General features: G+C 37.8%; 1 protein-coding gene and 1 pseudogene across 11 annotated transcripts in view; one reads left to right on the plus strand and one right to left on the minus strand.

Annotated features, from left to right (window-relative positions):
* The window catches only part of Zbtb20 (zinc finger and BTB domain containing 20), a 786,974-nt gene that overhangs the window by 256,080 nt on the left and 513,124 nt on the right, over window positions 1–17,770 (plus strand). The gene's annotated exons all lie outside the window — the stretch shown is intronic.
* Window positions 4,467–17,770, minus strand: part of LOC128112043 (glyceraldehyde-3-phosphate dehydrogenase-like) — an 87,105-nt pseudogene continuing 73,801 nt past the window's right edge.

The following is a 17,770-nucleotide window of genomic DNA, read 5'->3' on the forward strand; positions in this document are numbered from 1 at the left end:
GGATGCCTGGTAGAGCATAGGTTTTAGCTCCTACTTAAATGCAAATACATTTATGAAAGCAGTGATACAGTATTCCCGGAATGTGGATGCTAAAGTTGACAAGAAATGACCAAACAGTTGAGAAAAGGGTTGGAAAAAGACCAATAATTAAAATTGTGTTTTTACCAATTAAGAGGAAATAAAATAAACATGAAATGTCATTCTTTTTGTTCCTATTCAACAATCAAACAAAAATGAGACACATACAGACTCCTTTTTTTTGGAAGATGGGCACAATAAAAAATCATAAACCACACGATACCATATAGCTCTCTCCTGTGCTCTCCTGGGCCCTCCTGTGCTCTCCTGTCCTGTCCTGTCCTGTCCTGTCCTCTCCTGTCCTATCCTGTCCTCTCCTCTCCTGTCCTGTCCTCTCCTGTCCTGTCCTGTCCTGTCCTGTCCTCTCCTCTCCTGTCCTGTCCTGTCCTCTCCTGTCCTGTCCTGTCCTCTCCTCTCCTGTGCCTTCTTCTCCTCTCTTCTCTCTTCTCCTCCTGTGGCAGGGCCTATTTTCTGGTAAGTGTAGGAGTACTGTTATATGTAGGCAGTTTGGAGGCTCCTGACTAGAGTTAACTAGATTGGAGAAGGAAGTGATTAAACTAAGGATAAACTCAGTACTAGCTATAGAAATTGTTGTTCATAAATTTCTTGATTATTAAGTTTTGTTTAATTTATAAGAACATAATCTACAACTAGATGTAACTACTGTCTTTGAAAACCACAATAGCATGGAATATAAAATTATATTTTTATTTAATGATAAACATTGTTTTCCTTGAGTGGCACTTAAAATCCGAGAAATTGATTAAGTCCAACCATACTTTTATGAGTCAGCATATACATGCTATCTGTAATTAAGAAACAAGCCATATGACAGTGGTGAACACCTTCAATCCCACCACTTGGGAGGTTGAAGCAGACAGATCTCTGTGAGTTCAAGGCTAGCATGGTCTACAAAGTGAGTTCCAGGACAGTCAAGGATAGATAGAGAAACCCTATCTCAAATGCAAAACAACAACAAAAGGGACAAAGAAAAAAAAATAAATCTATGCAGTCACAGGTAAGATACATGGTTTGTCTTTATTTTCAATTCTAGAATCATTTTGGTGAAATTTACTCATGGCTAAGGAGAAAATATGTCCAAGGTATTATTCATTTTCAAAATATTGAACTAGATTTTTTGGAGTCAGTTTTATTTTGAATTTATAAACAGTTATATGGAAATGAATTATAAAGTTTCAAAGACTTCATGGGTTGTATATGGAAGACAAAATCCAAGGGTCCTATACTTAAAAGAAATATTGATGTATGTTGAATTTAAAAGGAAATGATTAGATCATCTGCATTGCCTGGTTATCACAGTTGTCTTGTGTTCTGGCTTCAGTTTTTTTTTTTTTTTTTAAATGCAGTGAGCTCTTTTTTAGGGAGCCAAGAACTCTAAGTTCTTATGATACATATATTTTTAACATCAAATTTAATATTTTGACAATGTATGAACCACATGTGAGTACTTTCTCTACAGGTTTTCTGTTGGGCGGGTGCCATCTGTGGTTTTGAAGCCAAGTGTTCTGCTGGGGCAGAATAATCAAATCAGAGTTAATGGGGTGACCATCTAAGCAGGGCTCTTTGTCATTAAGGTCCACTCTTGTGATAGTAGCACATTATCCTGCTGATTGGATTTGTAGGAAGGCATCCACCTGTGGCCCGTGTTGGCAGAGAAGAGATTGACTGCTGAGGCAGCCCTGGCGAAGGAGGAGCAGGAGGTAGCTGTCCTGGGCAGCAGAGCTTTGGCTGGAGAGCCACACTTGTAGGATGGCCTAAGTAATACAAGTGTTGGGTGACTCACATTATTTGGTTGATTTAGGTCCCAAAGTAAAGCAACCAAAAGCAGAGGATTAGAATCTGCACCATTAGAAAGGAAGGATTTCTCTTGAGCAAGGGTAAAAAGTAAATACATGGTGAGATACAGAGCCAGCTGATCAGACAAGATTTAAGCACATGGAGCCCTTTACCTCCATCTCAGGGATGCTTTTCTGTTTGGATGAGAGCTATTGTAAGAATTTCCATGTCTGTTGGGGGTACTGAGGGTCTCACAGACTATGGTAAACACAATTTGGCTCACACGCTTCATAATCAGGCTGACTTGCAGTGAAACAGAGAGCGCTCTATAGCTGTGCCAGGCCTCTAGCAGTACCAACTGTTAAATAATAAACAGGCCCTGTTGGTTGGCAGCCTCTTCCCCTCCTGCCAACATGGAGTGCCCATTTTCTGGGTTTACCTGCCCGCATGTGTTCAGACACTCAGAACAGTGTGTGTGTTGTGAGAAGCAGTGATGGTGTGGACACATCAGTCTGCATCTAATCTGCTTAGTTTATTATTCCCTCAGGACATCGGGTAAGCTAGCAAACATGCAGGGCTCAGGCAGCACAAACAATGGCCATGCTGTTGTTCTAGATAATGTTACAGGCTTTGTAGAGTGTGCTGGCTAATTGTTTTTCTTGTGTTTAGTTTCTCCTCCTATTCTTTCCCTTCCTCTGAATTGGTTTGGGAGGAGTATGGATTAGGGAGGATGAGAGCGATTCTGCCAATAAGATGCTTTACTTCAGGAAGTTAGAAAGTGTTTGGGCTGCTTATTTTATTTTGCTAACAAGATGTGTTTGGTTTATGTGCACAGATATGAGTCCACAAGTACTTTCTGAAGGCCCACAAGGTACAAATAACTCCAGAGAAAGTGCTTACACTTGGCTCATTGGGCGTGTCAGACTGCAACTAAAGCATCACAGTCCATGGTGAGGTCAGTTTTCCCTCATATTCCGTCACCAAACACCTGTGGTAGAGCAACGTAATTAAGATCCAAGTTGGAAACAATATATTCACTCATTCATTCCCAACCCCCACCCTTTCTCTGAAAGAAAGGGGTTCCTACAAGTTCTCCATGTAGTCACTGCCATATTTCCCCCCAGGAGAAGTTCCCTTGATAATCTTGGTTTTATAATGCTGTTTTGGCTGAAAGAATTTCATATGTCTCACAGATGCAGTGCTCAAAAATAGACTCTTGTAATTCCCACAAACTTCTTCCAACTCCCAGCCAAGCCAAGATACTCATCTCCAGGAGTACGCTTTGGGTTGCTTAGCCTAAGCAAGACACATTCAGTAGGAGTAGCCAAGCATGAAGGGTCACTATGAAGCAAAAGATTCTTTCTTTCTGTCTGTCTGCCTTCCTTCCTTTGTTTCTTTCTCTGTTTCTTTTTTCTTCCATCCATCCATTCTCTCTCTCTCCCCCTTTTTCTATCTCCCTCTCTCCCTTCCTCCCTTTCTTCCTTCCTTTCTTTCCTTCTTCTTTCTCATAAGTAAAGTGAAAGGCAAGGCCTCAACTTTTTTTATGATGGTAATATCACTATGAAAAATAGCCCTTGTTAGAAGTTTCTATTATAATCCATTTATTTAAAATTTTCATTCACATTCCTTTGTAATGATGGCTCCCATATGATGAAGCTATTCGTTGATTGGGATAGCAAAACCATTTGCTTGCATGAAATGAAATTTCATTCTCAGATCACTAAATATGGGTTAAACTAGGGTAATCATTCAGTCTTTTTGACTAGGATATTTTTAGATCAAGAGTAAATATTTGAATGAAGGGCTCTGGTAACAGCCTAGCCGGTGGTGATTCAGAAAGTTGGGGTGTGATGTTCAGCCCAGTCTTCCCTGGATTCTTACTTTAGCAGTGTGTAGTAGAAGCTGATTCCATTTTCTTTTCATGAAAAACTCAAGGCCCCTTTTCTATCTTTTGAGAAAGTCCATGCTAATTCAGTGTTTAAAAAAATGTATTGTCATTTTCCTTAAATTTACATTAATTTTTGAGAATTAAATTTTTAAATTTAATCAGTATATTCTTTGAGTGCTGGGATAGAACCCAGAGTATCTTGCAAGTTGGGTAAGTGCTCTTCCTATGGGCTACACCTCTACCCTCTATTCACTGTATTCTTGGACAAGGTAACTTGTATGGAACTAACCTGGAATTGGTCAGAAATACTTTCACTAAATTCGTGGGGAAACAGTTATTTTTTTTAATGAGGGGGAGGAGCTCAGAATCCTAGACACCTAAGTGAGGAGCTTTTGACAGTTAATGGCTTCTAGGGGATGGAAAGTCAGTTTTCTTTAAGGGTGTGGCTCCTGGTTTGTTGACCTGTGGATGTCCCCACAGCCATGACTGTGGGGCAACATGGATTTGATGAGGTAGTTTATTAACTACACACATAAATTATATATATTTTTATATATTTCAAAAAAAGAAATTAAAGTTAGAAGGGTGTGGGAGGAGGTGTGGGGTAGATCTAGGAGGAGTAAATTTCATCAAAATGCATCGAAACATATTCTTAATGAATTAATAAAAATGTTTATAAAATAAGTACCACTTTTAACAGTGAGTTTGTGTTCACTATTAGTTCTTTTCTTCATCTTCATTCTCCTTGTTTTGAACTTCTCAAAAGTTTCACCCTAACAAAGGAGGCCCAGATTAATTTTCTTTCATCGAAGCAATTTTTCTTGTTTCTACTAGGCCTTCTCCCAATCGATAGGTCTCAGCATGCCATCAAAACCCTCCCTGGGTGTACTATCTGGTGGGGTACTTCTCCAGTCCCAAGTTCCCAAGTCCAATGTCTAATCTATTGTTCACAGAAAGGGAGATATCCCAAGGTTTTAGGATCACCTCTCAAGGAATAAATAAGGTCTAAGGAAAATTTTGTCTTCATTAAAGTGTATCTGATGAGCTGTGATTTCATATGTAGTCATGCATGTGTGTAGGTATGTATGCATCCAGCACTGTCTGTTCTACCCTATGATATGTTTGATATAGCACATGTGTCACACATGTGCTGTGTGTGTGTAACTGCCAATCTATAGCTGTGGTGACAATTTTTCTCAGAGGGTTAGATGCTCAAATCCACAATGATGAGGCTGGCCTTTTCTTTTTCTACCTTCCACTCACTGATTCCTGTGTTCTGTTGAGCACCTACAAAAGCACCCATGTATCTAGAAATCATCAAGTTTATTTATACGTTTTTCACTAGGCCCTTCATGGAGTCAGAGAGTGTGGAGTTGCAGATTAGTATACTACATTCTCTTATTGCTCATTAGGAAAAAAAACTTTCACTGCCTGATTTAGTGCTTTTTTATAAGAATATTTTTGGTATACTTAATAGAAAATACTACATGGTTACAATTGGCTTTGGATGTTGGGAAAACAGGAGTGCTGGAACAGCACTTAAATAAAAGGAATAGTGCTGACCTACTTAGAGAAATTAATTATGAAAGAAAAATAATGGATTATAGTAGCAGATAATGGTTCTGGGGCTGCTGCTGGTTGAAATCCATCCTGAGGCTTATTTATAATTGGCACAATTAGAGTTTTCGAGAACGAAGCAGCCTTGATTTATTTACAAGGGTTCACACAGGACTTGAGTCAGGGGGAATGAAAGGGACAGAGGTAGAGAATTTACTGCTTTCAACTTCAAGTTTTGCAGAATTCAAGTTCACATTGTAGAGTAGGAAATACTGTCTCCAGAGAAATAATGCCAGGTTTTCATACCAGCAGGATTTAAAAAATCTGGGTCCTTGTATCAACCAGACTTCATATTAGATTTGATAAGAAGCTGAATTATGCTTTGAACTTCAGATCATTTTGTTTTCTAAGATTCTGGTGACTAAGTTTCTATAATATACATTTCAGTACTTGTAATGGTTCATTTATTTGTCATATATTTATTAATATTGATACTTAGTGTGTGTCAGGTCATGTTCTATACACTTGGAATCTGTAGTTAAAAAAATAAACTATGTAGTTTGCTAGGAGATGATTAATATATGATTCATTTGTAAGCCATTAAAAGGAATGAATTGATAAACTATATTTTGATCTTTTTGCTGGGTGGTGTGGTGCATGCATTTAATCCCAGCACTTGGGAGGCAGAGGCAAGTGGATCTCTGTGAGTTCAAGAGCTGCCTGGTCTACAAAGAGAGTTCCAAGACAGCCAGGGCTGTTACACAGAGAAACCCTGTCTCGAAAAACAGATTTTCTTATTTGAAATTATTATTATTAGTTTTTGATGGGTGCAGTGAACTTTATTGATGGTGTTCAAGAGAATAGGGCTCCCTAAGCCCCTTCTGTTGTTCTGGGGGTCTGGGATGGAAACTGTGAGGGAGATGCTCAGTATCAAGGGCTGAGATGGAACAGGAACTGCTCAGCAGCCGAGGGTCTCTCTTGCTGTCCTTGCTGGGGTGGGTGGTCCAGGGCAGGATTCTTACTCCTTGGAGGCCATGTAGGCCATGAGGTCCACCACCCTTTTGCTGTAGCCAAATTCATTGTTGTACCAGGAAATGAGCTTCACAAAGTTGTCACTGAGAGCAATGCCAGCCCCAGCATCGAAGGTGGAAGAGTGGGGGTCACTGTTGAAATCGCAGGAGACAACCTGGTCCTCAGTGTACCCCAGGATGCCCTTTAGTGGGCCCTCTGATGCCTGCTTCACCACCTTCTTGATGTCATCATACTTGGCAGGTTTCTACAGGTGGCATGTCAGATCCACGATGGACACATTGGGGGTAGGAACACGGAAGGCCATGCCCGTGAGCTTCCTGATCAGCTCTGGGATGACCTTGCCCACAGCCTTGGCGGCACCGGTGGATGCAGGGATGATGTTCTGGGCAGCCCCATGGCCATCATGCCACAGCTTCCCAGAGGGGCCATCCACAGTCTTTTGGGTGGCAGTGATGGCATGGACTGTGGTCATGAGTCCTTCCACAATGCCAAAGTTGTCATGGATGACCTTGGTCAGGGGTGCTAAGCAGTTGGTGGTGCAGGAAGCATTGCTGATAATCTTGAGTGGATTGTCGTACTTCTCATAGTTCACACCCATCACAAACATGGGGGCATCAGCAGAAGGGTTGAAGATGATGACCCTTTCGGCCCCGCCCTTCAAGTGGGCCCCAGCCTTCTCCATGGTGGTGAAGACACCAGTGGACTCCACAACATACTCAGCACCAGCCTCACCCCACTTGATGTTGGCCAGATCTCGCTCCTGGAAGATGGTGATAGCCTTCCTGTTGATGACCAGCTTCCCGTTCTCAGCCTTGACTGTGCTGTTGAACTTGCCATGGGTAGAGTCATACTGGAACATGTAGACCATGTAGTTGAGGTCAATGAAGGGATCATTGATGGCAACAATATCAACTTTGCCAGTCTGGAAGGCAGCCCTGGCAACCAGGCGTCCAATTTGGCCAAATCCGTTCACTCCGACCTTCACCATCGTGTCTCAGGAACGAGGCTGGCACTGCACAGAAAGATGCGGCTGTCTCTGGAACAGAGAGGAGCAGAGAGCTTGAAATTATTATTAATAACAATGAAAAAATAAGATACATGCTATATGAAAATATTAGCAAAGAAATTATTTCTTAGAGAAATTTTTTTTTATTTATTTATTATGTATACAGTGTTCTGTCTGCATTGCATATACACCTGCAGGTCAGAAGAGGGCACCAGATCTCATTATGGATGGTTGTGAGCCACCATATGGTTGCTGGGAATTGAACTCATGACCTCTGGAAGAACAGCCAGTGCTCTTAACCTCTGAGCCATCTCTCCAGCCCCTTCTTAGAGAAATTTTAATGCTTGTTACATTAAGAAGACATATACTGTGTGCAGTGGTCCAAAGCTTTAGACCACAGAAGGTACAATCACATTAAAAATATGTTCAACTTTCCAGCTTATAGACAAACAGCATGTCAAATTGAAGGCATGAGCTACTACTACACACCTTTTGGAATGGTTGAAATTAAGTAGAGTAAACATACTTGTGAGAATGTGGAAAATCAGTCAAAAGGTAAAATGGTATATCATCTTTGGAAATAGTCTGGTGCCTTTAATTTCTTTTAAACTCAAACAAAACTTTATGTGTGATCTAGTGATTTCACTCCTATGCAAGAGCAAAGAAAGCAAACATTTTTGTTAGAGTTATACACTGATGTTCCAAACAGCTTTGTTTATATTAGCTAGAATGTTGAACAACTTGTATGACCATTCAAAGACAGGGCTAAATGATTACAGTGTAACAGATGACCACAAAAGAATGAATTGGGCCTGGAGAGATGGCTCAGAGCTTAAGAGCACTGACTGTTCTTCCAGAGGTCCTGAGTTCAATTCCCAGCAACCACATGGTGGCTCACAACCATCTGTAATGAGATCTGGTGCCCTCTTCTGGCTTGCAGGAATACATGCAAGCAGAACACTGTAAACATAATAAATAAACAACATAATAAATAAATATTTTAAAAAAAAAGAATGAATTGGAGTGAATTAGTGATACATGGGTACATCTCAAAATAATATGTGGAGTATAAGAAAAGGAAAGTAAGTTCATACTGTCTGATCTTACTTATATATACAGTTTTAGGAAAATGAAGCTAATGTGTAATAAGTGATAACAAGTCCAAAGTTTCTTAATCACACTTTTTTAGGGGTGATGAATAACTGTTACTTCATTGTGGTAATGGCTTCATGAGATAATCAGTGTGTCAAAGCATCTAAATTTTATACTTTAAATTTATGTGAATTAACCTCTATCAAGTGTATTTCAACAAAACTTTCTTGAAGAGAAGAGGGGGAAAGATACGTAAATTATATACAAGGAGTGGTTAGGTAGCAAATTCAAATAGGGCATTTAGTTTAGTTTGTTTGGAAATGGTCATAAGCATCCGCTTTAGTGCTGAAATAATTTCACCCCATACAATTTCCTAAAGCACTTACTCATCTTATGGAATTAGGTTCAATACCTCTATACCCTTATACTCGAAACCACATAGGGAACCCAACATCTATAACCCTCCATGTGCTGTATTACTTCCTATATATCCCACAAACATATTTCAGAGTCAGAGGGAATGAATGGAAGTGAGAGTGTTGAATTGTAGTACAGAACTGTTTGCCATCATGATTCAGTTATCTGTGAAGATACCCTTAACCTCTGCAGCATTAGAAGCTCTTGTTCTAAGAACTCCCTTGTAGGCAGGCACCCTGTCCAATTTGGATCCCTAGAACACATCACTTTCTCCCACACCTGTATTATATTTCTGAACGGTTACCATATCTTTTCCCAGCTTGGACTATATCTCAGCACTGCTTTCTAGAGTTCTTTGCTTGAAGGACCCATACACCCTCCAGACTCACCAATGTGCCAAACTAAACTTTTCTCTCAAATATGCTCTTCTTTCTAGGATTGCCATTAAGTATTCAAAGGTGTTTCCTTCTGAAAAATTCCCTTGGGCCCCACATCCAACTGGTCCCTAGTTGTTGATTTTTTCCATGATCATGTCTTTAATCTTTTTTGTCTAACCAAATCAAATCATAGTTCAGGGAGCCATCTAGTTTTACCTTTACACACTTAATATTAATCTTGCAACCTAGCCACTGTCTCTTGTAGAATGGCTCATGTCTTTCCCTCATAGCAGCCATCCTCCGATTTTTAAAACACTCTTCATTATCCCTTTTCCCTTTGTGCTCACCTCACTGAAGTAAAACATTTTATTATGTTACAACTGATTTTCTGTAAATGTAAGCTTTGTTTGTTTGTTTATGATACAAGGTCTTATAAATCTCAGAGTGACCTCATACTTTGTAGTTGAGACTAACCTTGACATTCTGATGTTCTTGCCTGTCTCCTAAAAGCTAGATTCACAAGCCTGTGCCACTACGCACATTTATGTGATGCTGGGCGTCACACCCAGGGCTTTGTGTATGGTAGGTAAGCATTTACCAATTGAGCCACCCTTCCAACCTGATATGTTTTATTTTTACTGGTTATTTTACCTAAATCAATTTTTTAAAAATAAATAGTGTATCATTTTGCAAGCATTAGCTCTAGTACCAAACATGACACCTTCATGTGGAAATTGATGAAACATTTAATGAAAGCTTGTTGAATGCGTGAATAAAGAAATAATTTTTATGTGACTCTGTGATTTAAGAAAAAGCTAATTTGTTACATTTTAATTTGGAAGCTGGTAAGAAAGATTTTTTTAAATTAAGTTTAATTTTCATTAGTATAGGTATGTAAAATGTATATATTAGTAGGGAATGCAATATTTAGGTGTTTTCCATTGTGTAATCTTTAAATATGCTTAACTATATTCTTAAATATATATATCATTTCATTATGTTAAAATTTTGAATCCTTTTTTCAAACTTTTGGATTGTACAGATAACATTGTGGTTATTTGTAGCCTCCCTGCTTTACAGTAGCAAACTTCTTCTAATTCCTACCTAATATAACAATATCTGTGTCTCAACCCTTCCCACCTCCCTACTTCCTCATTAGCCTCTGGTTTTCTGCATTTATAGTTGAATGGCATTGCATTGTTCATATTTACTATACTTTCTTTAGCCATTCAGTAGTTAATAGACTCCCTGTTTGTTTCCATTTCTTAGCCACTGTAAATAATGCTATAATGAACATGACAATGTAGATGTCCTTTACCATACTAATTTCAAGGCATATATAACCAGAAGTACAAAACTTCCATACTGTTTCCAAAGTGATGATACCAATTTACATTCTCATGAACAGTGTACAAGGGTCTCCTTTTTATGAAATTCTCACCATTACCTGTTATCTTCAGTCTTTTTGAGAATAGCTATTCTTACTGGAGGAATATGCTATTTCCTTGTAATTTAAAATTTCTTGTTTATCATCATTGTATGTGTCTTTGTGTGATGTCAGTGTATGACTGTGGGCACACATGTATCATAGCATGCCTGTGCAGGTCAAAGGACAACATTCAGAAGTTGATTCTCCCTTTCCACAATGGGATGCTGGGTTGGAACTCAGGTTGTCAGGTGTTCAGCATGTGCTTTTACCCACTGGCTCTCGTTGTGGTTTTGATTTCCATTTCCTGGTAATTAGTGACATAGAATATTTTTTCATATACCTATGAACTATTTATCCTCTGTTGAGAAATGTAAATTCAGGTCTATTGCCAATTTAAAATTTTTGATGTTATTTTCTAGTTTCTTATGGGGTATGGGTATTAACCCCCTTAGTAGATATATGTTTAGCAAATTATTTTCTCCAAATCTTGGTTGTTTTTTCTTTCCATTGTTTCTTTTGCTGTAAAGAAGCTTTCAGCTTGGTGTTATCATAGTTATTTGTATTTTGTTTCATTTCTTATCCAGAAAATCCTTGCTAATTTCAATGAAGCCTCCTGTTTTCTTCTAGTAGTTTCTTCTAGTAGTTAGCCTTACATTAAAGTATTTAACTCAATTCAGATAATTTTTATGACTGACAAAAATTGAACTGTAGTTTCATTTGTCTGTGTGTGTGTGAACATTTTTCTCAGCACAGTTAATTTCTCCAGCAAGAACATCTTTGTCGAAAAGCAACTTACTTTATGTATAGGTTTTCTCCTAGGCACTCCATTCTGTAACGTGTACTTATACCAGTTCCAAAAAGTCCTGAAAGTTCTGGTGAATGCAGCTTCATAATATATTTTAAAGCAGATGATGTTTTGTTTCCTGCTTTGTTCTTTTGGTAAAAAAAAAATGGCATTAGCTATTATAGTTGCTGTGTGTGTGTGTGTGTGTGTGTGTGTGTGTGTGTGTGTGTGTGCGCGCGCGTGTGTGTTTCCATATAAGTTTTAAGGAATTTTACAGTTTTGTGAAGAGTGTCATGAGTATTTTGATAAGAATTGCACTAAATCTCTTGATCATTTTTGGTAATATGGACATTATAAAAATATTGTTTCTACCAATCCATGAGCATAGTATATTTTCACATATTTATGTGTGTCCTTTAATATCTTTCTTCAATGTTCACTAATTTTCATTATAGATATATTTAGTTTCTCTGGTTATATTTAATAGGTGTTATAAATTGGATTGCTTTTATGATTTCTGTTTCAGTAATTTGCCACTGATGTAGAACAATGAGTTTGATTCTTACATATTGTTTTTTTTTTCTCCTGAAATTTGCTATCATTTTATTTTCATAGTTGGGAGGTTTTTGGTGGAGTCTTTTCCCATGTATGAAATCACATCATTTGCAAATCGTGACAACTTTAATTTCCATGGTGCTTCAGTTCCTAGCAAAATGAAAAACATTAGTTCTTAGAATTTTGTTTACCTTTGTTATATGTATTTTGAATAGTTATTATTAGATTCTCAACTTTCTATAATTAAGGAATTATTCTAGAATCAGAAATATGTGAATTGCTTAATTCTTACATTATTCTTCTGGAGAAATTACTGCTATTTCGTCCATTTCTTATCTGTTTTCATTAGGGTTGAGCGAAGGCCCCCTTGTTTGTTTTGGATCTCTATGGAGATTAGTGTACTGTTTTCAATTTTATGATGCTAATAATTAGGAGAATTTTGTTACTTCATTTTGTCCCTATATATAGCTACTTTATACCCAGGCCAGAAGCAAACATTCCCTAATAATGCTCTGATCCATTTTTATTTGTGTGTCATAAACTGTGGTGATATTGTGTCCTCCAATGTTTTGTGCACCCTAATAAACTTATCTGGGGTCAGAGAACAGAACAGCCACTAGATAGACGTAGAGGGCAGAAAATGGTGGCACACACACCTTTAATCCTATCACTTGGGAGGCAGAGATCCATCTGTTTCTCTGTGAGTTCAAATCTACACTGGAAACAGCCAGGCTTGGTGACACATGCCTTTAATCCCAGGAAGTGATGGCAAAAAGCAGAAAGGAGTATAAGGCGTGAAGACCAGGAACTAGAGTCTTGTTAAGCTTTTAGGCTTTTAGCAGCAGTTCAGCTGAGATCCATTCAGATGAGGACACAGAGGCTTCCAGTTTGAGGAAACAAGATCAGTTGAGAAGTTGGCAAGGTGAGGTTAGATGTGGCTTGTTCTCTTTCTCTGATCTTTCAGCGTTCACCCCAAAATCTGGTTCTGGGTTTGTTTTTATAAATAAGACGTTTTAAGATTCATGCTACAATAAACTATATAGGATATTTGGAATGAGATAGGAAAAGAATCATACAGAATATGGTTTAACGAACAGCTAAGGAATTAATTTTAAAATGTCAGAGATACTCAATTTAAACAAAAGGTTCAAAAATTCGGTGAACAAACAATGGTGAAGCAGTTGAAATTATATAACTAATTCCCAAATAAATCAGTTTCTTCAGCTCTAATAAATATCTTACTAAAATGTTTGTTGAATCTCAAGGAAAATCATGTGTGTGTATGTGTGTGTGTGTGTGTGTGTGTGTGTGTGTGTGTATATATATATATATATATATACACACATTTGTGTAGCACACTGTTGAGTTTATCAATAAACTAATTGAGCACTAGATATAAAGAAGAATATCTTTAAATATTTAAATTTATTGGTTTCTATTTATAGGTCCATTTGTGTGTCTGGGTGTAATACGTGCACAAGTGCAAGGGCCTTTGGAATCAAGAAAGAGGTGTTGGTTCCTCTGGAACTACAATAGAGGCTTTTGTTGGGCACCTGAATTAGGTGTGTGAGACTGAACTTGGGTCCTTTCTAAGAGCAGTATGTGGTGTGAACCACCAAGCCACTCCTCCAGTCCCTGAAGCAGAATATTACTGATTTTCCTACAGTGAAGTACATCATAGACATGACCCACAATGATCCTGTAAGGGAGTTCACCATCATCTTACTAATTAAGTACTTGAAGATTAGACATAAAGAATAACTTGTTTAAAGACACACAACTAGTGGAGAAATCCTAGATCCAAACCTGAGTCTATATCACTCAAATTTTCTTTCTTTTCTTCTTTTATTTTTCCATTACATCATTTCTTCTCCCCCTTTTTCTCTCCAAATCATCCCATATATTCATCTTGCTCTCTTGCAGATTCATGCCATCTTTTTTCACTATTTCTTTTTACATGTTAGATGTGTGTGTGTGTGTGTGTGTGTGTGTGTGTGTATTCATTTTAGGTACTGGATAACCACTTGATGTGCTCTTTCTTGGGGAAGATTATTTCTCCCACTCTTAGCATTCCTTATAGTTCTTTGTGTAGGGCTGAGACGTCCTGGGATTTTTTTCCTGCCCATATCTATTGTTGTTCTTGTTAAGCTCATGTCACATGTTCTGTTACTGCCTTACATTCCTCTCTGAGAAATGCACTTATTTGTTTGAGTATACTGTTTTCCTATGGTTGACTTAATAAATGATCATGCCTTTAATGGCTTAAACCATTAGAAGCTTGTTCTTTCAAAGTAGTAAGACCAGACTTTGAAATTAACATGTTGGCATGTCTGCAGTATCTCTCACAATTGTGTGAGAATCTTTCCTTGCTCTGTCATCCTCTGGTGGCTCCAAATATTTTTTAGCTTGTAGCTGTACAATTTTAGCCTATATTTCTCTCTTCAGATGGCCTTCTGCCATTTGCTTCTTTTCCTCTGTGTCACTTATACAAACCATCATTAGAGTTCATGTACCCCTTAGTAATATAGGATAATCTAGACTAAAGAGCCTTAGCCCCATTATATCTGAAAAGACCCTTGAAATTAATTGAAATTTTAAGGTTTATTTATTTTGTGTATATGAGTTTTTTGCCTTCATGTATGTATATACACTACATGCATTCCTGGTACCTGGAGAGGTCAGAAGAATGCCTCATTTACTCTGGAGCTAGAGTTACAGGAGTTTCTGAGCCATCATGTAGGATCTGAGAACCAACTCAGGTCATCTGCTTGAGCCGAAAGTACACATCTGGTGAACCATTTCTTCAGCCCTAGTAAAATGTGATCACAGTCACAGATTCTGATTGGATTATGATTTGAGCATTTCTTCTTTAGTGTTACCATTTTATCTACTACACTAAATGTTCTAAGAACCATTTGGAGAGATTCGTGTACTGTAGACATGCCTTTGGAATATTGAATAGATAAAGCACAGGAAAGTAAAATTTTGCAGAAATGATGGAAACTTGGTAGATCAGTAAGTAGATAGAGACAAACAGATCCAAATAATAGATTAATGCTATTGCTGTTATGGCCACCGGTAGAATATTGGTGCTACTCTGTCATCATTAGGACAGGAATAGTAACATCTTGTTAGGAATGCTAGTAATACTTTTAGAGTGGCTCCATTAAATTTGAGACTCATTTGCCTGTTTGGCTATAAATAGAGACCTCAGTAAGTTGATCTAACAATCCCCCTGTTTTCTGCATGCTGCAGTCCCCAAGTCTGCTGTAGTATATGTTGGTATATTGCCTATGAATTTCTCAATTGGCTAATCTTTGTTGCCTTTCAAACATGCACCCTTCCCTGTCTATATTTGTTCTTTTGCAGATGTGTAGTTTTGTACCTGATGTTAATATATTAGGATTTTATGACTAGTTGTTTGGTTACCCTGAGCCTAGGATCCACTTCTTACCGTCTTTAAGCTTTCAGAGAGCCTAATTGCCATTGTACTGTGTGTCTCCCCAATCCAAAGTCATGCAGTCCCTTTTTATTTAGGCCTTTAAGGATTGCAGGGACTACAAATGCATTATTATGCTTATTCAGAGTTGTTAACATTTAATGATAAAACACAAACCTTTCTAGTTTGTTTTCAGTACAGTGAATGAATCCCAAGATATTATTAATCTTTTTAGTTAAAGGTTCAGAATAGTGTGATTAGGCAATAGTTGGGGTAATTTATAAGTTCCATGTCAAATAGCATCAGCCTAAAAATGTGATTTACCTTATTTTCTCTGAAAAAAATGCCTCTTTTATATGTATTTGTCTTCAATAAGAGGTATAGTTTCCCCAGTGACTATCTTGAATAAAACTAAATTTTCCCTTGTAAATGGTTATCAATTGGAGATAGCTTCTGGATTAGGGATGGGAGTCTGTGTCCACTTTTTCTTTCGGCTGTAGGGCTCCATCTGGTGCAGACCCATGCATGCTCTGTGTGTGCATGCTCTCTCAATCTCTGACTTGATATGAGCTTTGATTGTGTTGATTTATGTTTTTTCTTAGTGTCCTCCATCTCCTCTGGCTCTTACTTTTTTCTGTGCCTCCTCTTCCACAGGGTTTCCTGAGCCCTGGGGGAAGGCATTTGGTATAGACATGTGGTGATATTGTGTCCCCCAATATATTGTGCACCTTAATAAACTTATCTGGGGTCAGAGAACAGAACAGCCACTAGATAGACATAGAGGCCAGAAAATGGTGGCACACACACACCTTTAATCCTAGCATTGAGTTCAAAGCCACACTGGAAACAGCCAGGCCACAACTTGTTTTGCCTCTTTGCTTCTTCTGTTTTGTCCCTAAAACAAGTTAAAACTATTATTAAGTTTATTTAGACGGTAAGTATTGCCCTTGTAAAGCTGTCCATTTCCTAGATCTACATATGGCTTATTTTTCCCACTTTCTAAGATCAACTAGAACTGCTACATAGATGCCTTTTGTTCTCCATTCATGCTACACAAAGCATATTCAATTTATTCTACCTTGCCTCATTGTCCTTTATGAAGTAAGTTCTAGTGTCAGCCTTATCTATATCTTGTTTATTTAAGTCCATGGGTGTTGTTTCCATCTGAGGGTAAATTACAAGAGTTGTATCTCTTGGATGAATTGCTATATCAATTTTCTATTACTGAGTAGTAATTTATCCCAAAACATAGGAGATTAAAAAATGGATCAGCATTAGCTTCAAGTTTCTTTGAGTCAGGAATGTGGGTGTAAGAGTGGGTGTCCCTGAGATTAAGTCTCTCATGATTAAACTACCAGCCAAATATGACGTATCACCTGATAACTCTAATTGAGTGATTTACTCACTAACTAATTTATTCACTAACATGTTGGCAGCCTTGACCTCTTCTTCATAGGATGACCTCATGACAAGGGCATTGATGAGTCTTTCTCCATGTAATTTTATCCGGGCAAGAAAAGAGAGGTACCATGACAAAAACCACAGTCATTTCAAAATATATTCTTTTTGGTGATATTTCATGGCTTTTATTCACTGTCACAGTGATACACTAGCCTCAGTCAATAACAAAAGAAAGACAATTCTATATGAAAGTATAGACACAGGACATACAGACCATTCTATATACCACCGTAAAAGATGCCTATCTATCTCAACTATTCATTTAGGATATATTCTAGCATTTAGTAAAAAAGCTAAGAGAAAAGAATTTTTACTTATTAGTATTATATGGTAACCTGACAAAACTTAGGGTCTTTTCCAAGCCCCCTCCATCTAATCAATAAACTCACTAAAACAGAGACATGTAAGCCAATGAAAATAAAAAAGATAGCAGGAAGTAAATTTGATCACAGAGTGTAAGCGGAGAGTAGCAGTACATACAGTCCCAGTTCCTTTACTAGTAAAATAAAGTAAGAGTACCATGGGAGTAACTATCAAACAGCTCTCAAGAAATCTTTCATCTAGGGCCTTAAAAAATGAAGGCACCAAACAAATGTCAATAATTAGACTTACATTTGTTTATTTTGTTGTTGTTTCCTTTTCTGAAAATAGATTTTTTTTTCATCCCATATATTCTGGTTACAGTTTCCCCTCTGTCTACTCCTCCCAGTTCTTCTCTTTCTCCTCTCACACCCAAAATCACCCTCTGTCTCTCACAGAAAATAAACAGGTTTCTAAGGGATAATATTAAAATGTAGTAAAATGAAACAAAAACAAACAAATCAGAATAGGACAAAACAAACAGAAGGAAAAGAGCCC

Source organism: Peromyscus californicus, unplaced genomic scaffold, assembly GCF_007827085.1.
Source record: "Peromyscus californicus insignis strain IS unplaced genomic scaffold, ASM782708v3 Scaffold_16__1_contigs__length_79575227, whole genome shotgun sequence".
NCBI classification, from domain to species: Eukaryota; Metazoa; Chordata; class Mammalia; order Rodentia; family Cricetidae; genus Peromyscus; species Peromyscus californicus.